Source organism: Salmo salar, chromosome ssa13 (assembly GCF_905237065.1).
Source record: "Salmo salar chromosome ssa13, Ssal_v3.1, whole genome shotgun sequence".
Classification (NCBI taxonomy): Eukaryota; Metazoa; Chordata; class Actinopteri; order Salmoniformes; family Salmonidae; genus Salmo; species Salmo salar.
The window spans coordinates 47,986,333-47,996,645 of NC_059454.1; positions in this window are offsets into that span (position 1 = coordinate 47,986,333).

Consider the following 10,313-nt stretch of genomic DNA (forward strand, 5'->3'; position numbering starts at 1 on the left):
CCTGCGCCTCATTCCTCCTACCCGACTACCGAAGCCGTTACATTGTTGTGAAATTGTTAGGTTAGATTACTCGTTGGATATTACCGCATTGTCGGAACTAGAAGCACAAGCATTTCGCTACACTCGCATTAACATCTGCTAACCATGTGTATGTGACAAATAAAATTTGATTTGAAATCCAGCATTTAAAATGCAATGGAAACCCATTCACTTGTATTTTTCATTCGGTACATAGGAATTTAACCGTAAAGTTATTTTACGTGCACTACGTCATCACACACAGACTTTCATCCACAATAATTCAGTTTGATTGAAACATACAGTATCTCTGGTGGGAAAATGTACATTATGTTTTATGCAGATTTTAGAATATTTGCATGAAAATCTGTCGCAAATTGGATGGAAACCTAGCTACTGATAGTCACTCAATTAGCCCATGTCAGCTAACATTTTTTAGATTGCTAAATTACTCTAGCTATCTAAACTTAGTAATCATGGTCGAATTACCGGTCGGGGAGCCCCCATTGATTTTGTTAGTCAGTCTAAATCAGATATCAACATGCAACATCTTCAAAGATTTTACAGAGTCACAGTTCATGTAAGGAAAACAGTCGATTGAAAAAAATGAATTAGGCCCTAATCTATGGATTTCACATGACTGGGAATAAATCAAATCAAATCAAATCGAATTTATTTTTATATAGCCCTTCGTACATCAGCTGATATTCTCAAAGTGCTGTACAGAAACCCAGCCTAAAACCCCAAACAGCAAGCAAAGCATGTGAAAGAAGCACGGTGGCTAGGAAAAACTCCCTAGGAAAAACTCCCTAGAAAGGCCAAAAACCTAGGAAGAAACCTAGAGAGGAACCAGGCTATGAGGGGTGGCCAGTCCTCTTCTGGCTGTGCAGGGTGGATATTATAACAGAACATGGTCAAGATGTTAAAATGTTAAAATGTTCATAAATGACCAGCATGGTCAAATAATAATAATCATAGTAGTTGTCGAGGGTGCAACAAGCACGTCCGGTGAACAGGTCAGGGTTCCATAGCCGCAGGCAGAACAGTTGAAACTGGAGCAGCAGCACGGCCAGGTGGACTGGGGACAGCAAGGAGTCATCATACCAGGTAGTCCTGAGGCATGGTCCTAGGGCTCAGGTCCTCCGAGAGAAAGACAGAAAGAGAGAGAGAGAATTAGAGAGAGCATATTTAAATACACACAGGACACCGGATAAGACAAGAGAAATACTCCAGATGTAACAGACTGACCCTAGCCCCCCGACACATAAACTACTGCAGCATAAATACTGGAGGCTGAGACAGGAGGGATCAGAAGACACTGTGGCCCCATCCGATGATACCCCGGACAGGGCCAAACAGGCAGGATATAACCCCACCCACTTTGCCAAAGCACAGCCCCCACTGTCCACCCTTATCCAAAACAAGGCCGAGTATAGCCCACAACGATCTCCGCCATGGCACAACCCAAGGGTGGGGCGCCAACCCAGACAGGAAGACCACGTCAGTGACTCAACCCACTCAAGTGACGCACCCCTCCCATGGACGGCATGGAAGAACACCAGTAGGCCAGTGACTCAGCCCCTGTAAAAGGGTTAGAGGCAGAGAATCCCAGTGGAAAGAGGGGAACCGGCAAGGCAGAGACAGCAAGGGCGGTTCGTTGCTCCAGCCTTTCCGTTCACCTTCACACTCCTGGGCCAGACTATACTTAATCATAGGACCTACTGAAGAGATAAGTCTTCAGTAAAGACTTAAAAGGTTGAGACTGAGTCTGCGTCTCTCATTGGTATGCAGACCATTCCATAAAAATGGAGCTCTATAGGAGAAAGCCCTACCTCCAGCCGTTTGCTTAGAAATTCTAGGAACAATTAGGAGGCCTGCGTCTTGTGACCGTAGCGTACGTGTAGGTATGTACGGCAGGACCAAATCGGAAAGATAGGTAGGAGCAAGCCCATGTAATGCTTTGTAGGTTAGCAGTAAAACCTTGAAATCAGCCCTTGCCTTAACAGGAAGCCAGTGTAGGGAGGCTAGCACTGGAGTAATATGATCACATTTTTTGGTTCTAGTCAGGATTCTAGCAGCCGTATTTAGCACTAACTGAAGTTTATTTAGTGCTTTATCCGGGTAGCCGGAAAGTAGAGCATTGCAGTAGTCCAGCCTAGAAGTAACAAAAGCATGGATTAATTTTTCTGCGTCATTTTTGGACAGAAAATTTCTGATTTTTGCAATGTTACGTAGATGGAAAAAAGCTGTCCTTGAAACAGTCTTGATATGTTCTTCAAAAGAGAGATCAGGGTCCAGAGTAACGCCGAGGTCCTTCACAGTTTTATTTGAGACGACTGTACAACCATCCAGATTAATTGTCAGATTCAACAGAAGATCTCTTTGTTTCTTGGGACCTAGAACAAGCATCTCTGTTTTGTCCGAGTTTAAAAGTAGAAAGTTTGCAGCCATCCACTTCTTTATGTCTGAAACACAGGCTTCTAGCGAGGGCAATTTTGGGGCTTCACCATGTTTCATTGAAATGTACAGCTGTGTGTCGTCCGCATAGCAGTGAAATTTAACATTATGTTTTCGAATGACATCCCCAAGAGGTAAAATATATAGTGAAAACAATAGTGGTCCTAAAACGGAACCTTGAGGAACACCGAAATTTACAATTGATTTGTCAGAGGACAAACCATTCACAGAGACAAACTGATATCTTTCCGACAGATAAGATCTAAACCAGGCCAAAACTTGTCCATGTAGACCAATTTGGGTTTCCAATCTCTCCAAAAGAATGTGGTGATCGATGGTATCAAAAGCGGCACTAAGATCTAGGAGCACGAGGACAGATGCAGAGCCTCGGTCTGACGTCATTAAAAGGTCATTTACCACCTTCACAAGTGCAGTCTCAGTGCTATGATGGGGTCTAAAACCAGACTGAAGCGTTTCGTATACATTGTTTGTCTTCAGGAAGGCAGTGAGTTGCTGCGCAACAGCTTTTTCAAAAATTTTTGAGAGGAATGGAAGATTCGATATAGGCCGATAGTTTTTTATAATTTCTGGATCAAGATTCGGCTTTTTCAAGAGAGGCTTTATTACTGCCACTTTTAGTGAGCTTGGTACACATCCGGTGGATAGAGAGCCGTTTATTATGTTCAACATAGGAGGGCCAAGCACAGGAAGCAGCTCTTTCAGTAGTTTAGTTGGAATAGGGTCTAGTATGCAGCTTGAGGGTTTGGAGGCCATGATTATTTTCATCATTGCGTCAAGAGATATAGTACTAAAACACTTTAGTATCTCCCTTGATCCTAGGTCCTGGCAGAGTTGTGTAGACTCAGGACAATGGAGCTTTGGAGGAATACCCAGATTTAAAGAGGAGTCTGTAATTTGCTTTCTAATGATCATGATCTTTTCCTCAAAGAAGTTCATAAATTTATTACTGCTGAAGTGAAAGCCATCCTCCATTTGCGAAGGCTGCTTTTTAGTTAGCTTTGCGACAGTATCAAAAAGAAATTTCGGATTGTTCTTATTTTCCTCAATTAAGTTGGAAAAATAGGATGATCGAGCAGCAGTAAGGGCTCTTCGATACTGCACGGTACTGTCTTTCCAAGCTAGTCGGAAGACTTCCAGTTTGGTGTGGCGCCATTTCCGTTCCAATTTTCTGGAAGCTTGCTTCAGAGCTCGTGTATTTTCTGTATACCAGGGAGCTAGTTTCTTATGACAGATGTTTTTAGTTTTTAGGGGTGCAACTGCATCTAGGGTATTGCGCAAGGTTAAATTGAGTTCCTTGGTTAGGTGGTTAACTGATGTTTGTCCTCTGACGTCCTTGGGTAGGCAGAGGCAGTCTGGAAGGGCATCAAGGAATCTTTGGGTTGTCTGAGAATTTATAGCACGACTTTTAATGCTCCTTGGTTGGGGTCTGAGCAGATTATTTGTTGCAATTGCAAACGTAATAAAATGGTGGTCCGATAGTCCAGGATTATGAGGAAAAACATTTAGATCCACAACATTTATTCCATGGGACAAAACTAGGTCCAGAGTATGACTGTGGCAGTGAGTAGGTCCAGAGACATGTTGGACAAAACCCACTGAGTCGATGATGGCTCCGAAAGCCTTTTGGAGTGGGTCTGTGGACTTTTCCATGTGAATGTTAAAGTCACCAAAAATTTGAATATTATCTGCTATGACTACAAGATCCGATAGGAATTCAGGGAACTCAGTGAGGAACACTGCATATGGCCCAGGAGGCCTGTAAACAGTAGCTATAAAAAGTGAGTGAGTAGGCTGCATAGATTTCATGACTAGAAGCTCAAAAGACGAAAACGTCATTGGTTTTTTTTTGTAAATTGAAATTTGCTATCGTAAATGTTAGCAACACCTCCGCCTTTGCCGGATGCACGGGGGTATGGTCACTAGTGTAACCAGGGGGTGAGGCCTCATTTAACACAGTAAATTCATCAGGCTTAAGCCATGTTTCAGTCAGGCCAATCACATCAAGATTATTATCAGTGATTAGTTCATTGACTATAACTGCCTTGGAAGTGAGGGATCTAACATTAAGTAACCCAATTTTGAGATGTGAGGTATCACAATCTCTTTCAATAATGGCAGGAATGGAGGAGGTCTTTATACTAGTGAGATTGCTAAAGCGAACACCGCCATTTTTAATTTTGCCCAACCTAGATCGAGGCACAGACACGGTCTCAATGGGGAAAGCTGAGCTGACTACGCTGACTGTGCTAGTGGCAGACTCCGTCACTCCTCAACAGGCCAGGCTTGGTCCTGTTTGTGGGTGAGTCCCAGAAAGAGGGCCAATTATCTACAAACTCTATCTTTTGGGAGGGGCAGAAAACAGTTTTCAACCAGCGATTGAGTTGTGAGACTCTGCTGTAGAGCTCATCACTCCCCCTAACTGGGAGGGGGCCAGAGACAATTAATCGATGCCGACACATCTTTCTAGCTGATTTACACGCTGAAGCTATGTTGCGCTTGGTGACCTCTGACTGTTTCATCCTAACATCTTTTGTGCCGACGTGGATAACAATATCTCTATACTCTCTACACTCGCCAGTTTTAGCTTTAGCCAGCACCGTCTTTAGATTAGCCTTAACGTCGGTAGCCCTGCCCCCTGGGAAACAGTGTATGATCGCTGGATGATTCGTTTTAAGTCTAATACTGCGAGTAATGGAGTCGCCAATGACTAGGGTTTTCAATTTGTCAGAGCTAATGGTGGGAGCCGTCGGCGTCTCAGACCCCACAACGGGAGGAGTAGAGACCAGAGAAGTCTCGGCCTCCGACTCCGACTCGCTTAATGGGGAGAACCGGTTGAAAGTTTCTGTCGGCTGAATAAGCGACACCGGTTGAGCATTCCTACAGCGTTTCCCTCCAGAAGCCATGAGAAAGATGTCCGGCTGCGGGGACTGTGCGAGGGGGTTTATACTAACGTTACTATCTGTACTTACTGGTGGCACAGACGCCGTTTCATCCTTTCCTACACTGAAATTACCCTTGCCTAACGATCGCGTCTGAAGCTGGGCTTGCAGCACAGCTATCCTTGCCGTAAGGCGATCGTTCTCCTGTATATTATAAGTACAACGACTGCAATTAGAAGGCATCATGTTAATGTTACTTAGCTTCGGCTGTTTGAAGTCCTGACGAACCATGTCCAGATAAAACCTCCGGGGTGAAAAAGTTGAATGAAAAAAGTTGAGTGAGGGAAAAAGTAAAAATATACGGTAATGAAAAAGTAAAAAACCGTCAGGTAGCAAAGTAAGATCGGCAACAAAACGCACAGCAGCGTAAACAAGTCTGCAAGTTGTGACCGGAAACAGGAAAAATTTTGAACACGGCAAGCGTAAACTGAATACAGAAAACTGGATCAGAAAACCAGTCAGTATCTGGTCTGACCACCATTTGCCTCATGCAGTGCAACAGAGTTGATCAGGCTGTTGATTGTGGCCTATGGAATGTTGTTCCACTCTTCTTTAATTAATGGCTGTGCTGAGTTGCTGAATATTGGCAACAACTGGAAGACGCTGTCCTATACGTCGATCCAGAGCATCCCAAACATGCTCAATGGGTGATATGTCTGGTGAGTATGCAGGCCATGGAAGAACTGGGACATTTTTCAGCTTCCAGGAATTGTGTACAGATCCTTGTGACATGGGGTCATGCAGCACCATGCTGAAACATGAGGTGATGGCGGCAGATGAATGGCACGACAATGGGTCTCAGGATCTCGTCACGGTATCTCTGTGCATTTAAATTGCCATCGATAAAATTGAATTGTGTTCGTTGTCCGTAGCTTATGCCTGCCCATACCATAACCCCACCGCCACTATGGGGCACTCTGTTCACAACGTTGACATCAGCCAACCGCTCGCCTGCACGGCACCATACACGCTGTCTGCCATACAGCTGAAACCGGCCACTCCGGGATTCCTCCGTGAAGGGCACACTTCTCTAGCATGCCAATTGCCATTGAAGGTGAGCATTTGCCCACTGAAGTCGGTTACAACGCCGAACTGCAGTCAGGTCAAGACCCTGGCGAGGACAATGAGCACATAGATGAGCTTCCCTGAGACGGTTTCTGATAGTTTGTGCAGAAATTCTTTGGTTGTGCAAATCCAGTTTCATCAGCTGTCCAGGTGGCTGTTTTCAGACGTTCCCGCAGGGGAAGAAGCCGGATGTGTAGGACCTGGGCTGGCGTGGTTAGACGTGGTCTGTAGTTGTGAGGCCGGTTGGACATACTACCAAAATCTCTAAAATGCCCTTGGAAGCGGCTTATGGTAGAGCAATGAACATTCAATATTCAGGCAACAGCTCTGATGGATATTCCTGCAGCCAGCATGCCAATTGCACGCTCCCTCAAAACTTGAAACGTGTGGTATTGTGCTGTGTTAGAAAACTGCACATTTTAGAGTGGCCTTTTATTGTCCCCAGCACAAGGTGCACCTGTTTAATGATCATGCTGTTTAATCAGCTTCTTGATATGCTACACCTGTCAGGTGGATCGATTATCTTGACTAAGGGGAAATGTTCACTAACAGCCATGTAAACCAATTTGTGCACAACATTTGAGAGAAATACGATTTTTCTTTGTGTATGGAAAATTTCTGGAATCTTTTATTTCAGATCATGAAACATGGGACCAACACTTTACATGTTGTGTTTATATTTTTATTCAGTATAAAAAACAGAGAAACTGCGGGTCCTCATGATGATTTCAGATTTTTTGTGGCCCCCACCCAATCAAAGTTGCCTATCCCTGGTTGAGAAGAAAGACTAGCTAGGTTTCTATCCAATTGGCAACAGATTTTCAAACCAATATTCTAAAATCCGCATAAAAACAATGTGCGCATTTTCCCACCAGAGATGTGAATCGATCAAATTGACTTGTGGCAGAGAAACGGCTGTGTGCAATAACTTACTGCACAGAAAAATACATTTTGCATTAAATTCCTATGTACCAAATAAAAAATACAAGTTAAATGAGTTTCCATTGCATTTTCAACTCTACTCATGGTTTTCTCACAAAAAATGTTGCCCACTCTTGTATTGGCACGTGCGCTCTAGCCAAAAGTGTGCAGAAAGTGTTGGCTAGAGCCCTCAAACAGCCTACATTAAGAGATTATTATGGACAAAAGAGATTATTTATATTTGTCAAACAGCAGCCAAGCATCGATGATCATGTCACCAGAATAAGATCCCAATATTTATTGGAAAGGAGCATCAAGCTCATCACCTTGGCGCCGGAAGAAATGGCAGCAGTTTTACGGGCGCCCAACCAATTGTGCGATTATGTGGAGGTTTTTTTTGCGTTATTTGTAACTTATTTTGTACATAATGTTTCTGCCACCGTATCTTACGGCAAAAAAGGGCTTCTGGATATCAGGAAAGCGATCATCACCTCGGATTAGACAAAGATTTTTTTCTTCAACAAGCAGGAAGCACAGGACATACTCCAAACACCAAAAAGGCCAACATCCCAGTTATTGGCAAGAGGAAGAGACACAGGTACAGAGGACAGAGTGGGGACTGCCAGAGGTCCGGACAACAGGCCCTCTGATTTGACACACTGAACTCTCTCTCAGAAGTAGTTGGTGAACCAGGCGAGGCAGTCATTTGAGAAACCAAGGCTGTTGAGTCTGCCAATAAGAATGTGGTGATTGACAGAGTCGAAAGCCTTGGCCAGGTCAATGAATAAAGCTGAACAGTAATGCATCTTATCGATAGCGGTTATATCGTTTAGGACCTTGAGCGTGGCTGAGGTGCACGCATGACCAGCTCGGAAACCAGATTGCATAGCGGAGAAGGTGCGGTGGGATTCGAAATGGTCGGTGATCTGTTTATTAACTTGGCTTTTGAAGACCTTAGAAAGGCAGGGTAGGACAGATATAAGTTTGTAAAAGTTTGGGTCCAGAGTGTCTCCCCCTTTGAAGAGGGGATGACCGCAGCAGCTTTCCAATCTTTGGGGATCTCAGACGATACAAAAGAGAGGTTGAACAGGCTAGTAATAGGGGTTGCAACAATTGCAGCGGATAATTTTAGAAAGAGAGGGTCCAGATTGTCTAGCCCGGCTGATTTGTAGGGGTCCAGATTTTGCAGCTCTTTCAGAACATCAGCTATCTGGATTTGGGTGAAGGAGAAATGGGGGAGGCTTGGGCAAGTTGCTGTGGGGGTGCAGGGCTGTTGACCGGGTAGGGGTAGCCAAGTGGAAAGCATGGCCAGCCGTAGAAAAATGCTTATTGAAATTCTCAATTATCGTGGATTTATCAGTGGTGAGTGTTTTAGCCTTAGTGCGGTGGGCAGCTGGGAGGAGGTGCTCTTATTCTCCATGGACTTTATATAGTGTCCCAAAACTTTTTGACGTTTGTGCTACAGGATGCAAATTTCTGTTTGAAAAAGCTAGCCTTTGCTTTCCTAACTGCCTGTGTATATTGGTTCCTAACTTCCCTGAAAAGTTGCATATCGCGGGGGCTATTCGATGCTAATGCAGTATGCCACAGGATGTTTTTGTGCTGGTCAAGGGCAGTCAGGTCTGGAGTGAACTAAGGGCTATATCTGTTCCTGGTTCTACATTTTTTGAATGGGGCATACTTATTTAAGATGGTGAGGAAAGCACTTTTAAAGAATAACCAGGCATCCTCTACTGACGGAATGAGGTCAATGTCCTTCCAGGATACCCGGGCCAGGTCGATTAGAAAGGACTGCTCGCTGAAGTGTTTCAGGGAGTGTTTGACAGTGATGAGGGGTGGTCATGGCTTTGGTCATTACTCTAAACAAGTTATTCAGACATTGTATCATGGGATGAAATAGCTCAATTAAATTACCTAATGGAACTACCCCCAGATTTCAAATAAGTAGAGGGATAAACAAGGTATATAATTGTATATAAACATAACTTCTCCCCTCATAGATGTTTGATTTGGAATTATTTTTCCAAAGATGGTTTGAGAAAGTTATTTTGTTAGTGGCACAATTATGTAATAAAAATGGACACGTATAGTTTAGTTTTTGAATAGATATGGAATTCCAGTTTTTTGATGCAATACCTACAGCCTTATAAGATTTTTACAGGGAAATTATGTTATTGAGAGGAATGTGGAATTCAGTTTCAGCATTCTATTAGATGGTGTATGCATCAAGGATAAAAAGTGCCCTATTAATTACATTAAGGAAGGTGAGTACCAAGCCTTCTTTTCCTCCTGCAAAAGTATACTGGAATTCTGAATTTTAACATATTAACTGGAAAGAGGTATGGAACTTAAGTAGAAAGTATTGTGTCAGTAACAGATTGTGAAATGTTTTAAAATGATCCAGTAAACCAGGTACTGACAAGATTTAAAATGTTATAGCGATGAAAAGTTTGTGTTTTGTCAAATTGAAAATGAAACTATAAGACTTTTTAAAAAATGTATTTGTACTAACATCTTTTGGATGGATGTATAACATTACATTTTTTTAGATCAACTGTTGCTAGGGTTAGTCTTGATGGTAAAGATGTTTTACTTTTGTTTGATGATAAGGACTTTAATCAGAACATAGTGTATATCATGAATCTCATCATTATGTATGGTAAATATTATATACATAAACGCATTTGGGCCATAGTAAAGTCGAAATTCTTACTTTTTAAAGTTTAACTTTAGTTTTATTTGAAAATGCTGCTTAAAGTGAAGCCTTGTGCATTTTTGTTTAATGTGTATACCCGTGTATAAAGTTTGTGTTATTTTGTAGATTTTTTTGTAAGTTATGTTTGTATATTGTATTATAATTGTTCTTAATACATTTTTAAAAAGATGGTTATT